Source organism: Micropterus dolomieu, linkage group LG07, assembly GCF_021292245.1.
Source record: "Micropterus dolomieu isolate WLL.071019.BEF.003 ecotype Adirondacks linkage group LG07, ASM2129224v1, whole genome shotgun sequence".
NCBI classification, from domain to species: Eukaryota; Metazoa; Chordata; class Actinopteri; order Centrarchiformes; family Centrarchidae; genus Micropterus; species Micropterus dolomieu.
In genome coordinates, this window is record NC_060156.1 from 31,652,897 (window position 1) to 31,653,914 (window position 1,018).

Consider the following 1,018-nt stretch of genomic DNA (forward strand, 5'->3'; position numbering starts at 1 on the left):
CAATAATGGGATGAGGTTGCATACAGAGGGACAGAAAGTAGAGGAGAGAGGAGCTCAGTGCATCATGGGAAATCCCCCGGCAGTCTAGGCCTATAGCAGCATAACTAAGGGATGGTTCAGGACTCACCTGAGCCAGCCCTAACTATAAGCTTTATCAAAGAGGAAAGTCTTAAGCCTACTCTTAAATGTGGAGATGGTGTCTGCCTCCTGAACCCAAACTGGAACCTGGTTCCACAGGAGAGGAGCTTGATAGCTGAACGCTCTGGCTCCTAGTCTACTTTTGGAGACTCTAGGAACCACAAGTAACCCTGCATTCTGGGAGCACAGTGCTCTGGTGGGGTAGTAAGGTACTATGAGCTCTTTAAGATAAGATGGTGCCTGACCATTAAGAGCTTTGTAGGTAAGAAGAATGATTTTAAAACAGGAGAAAACAGGAGAAATGTGATCTCTTTTCCTGGTTCCTGTCAGAACACGTGCTGCAGCATTCTGGATCAGCTGAAGAGTCTTAATGGACTTTTTCGAGCAGCCTTATAATAAGGAATTGCAGTAATCCAGCCTAGAAGTAACAAATGCATGGACTAGTTTTTCTGCATCATTTTTAGACAGGATGTTCCTGATTTTCGCAATATTACGTAGGTGAAAAAAGGCGGTCCTTGAAATTTGCTTAATGTGAGACTTAAACGACATGTCCTGATCAAAGATAACTCCAAGATTCCTCACAGTGGTGCTGGAGGCCAGGACGATGCCATCCAGGGAAACTATATCTTTAGATAATGCGTCACGGAGGTGCTTAGGCCCCAGAGCAATAACTTCAGTTTTATCTGAGTTTAACATGAGAAAATTACAGGTCATCCAGGTTTTAACATCCTGAAGGCACATTTGAAGTTTAGCTAACTGATGAGTTTCATCTGGCTTGATCGATAGATATAACAGAGTATCATCTGCATAACAATGAAAGCTTATGGAATGTTTCCTGATAATATTGCCTAAAGGAAGCATATATAAAGTGAAGAGGATT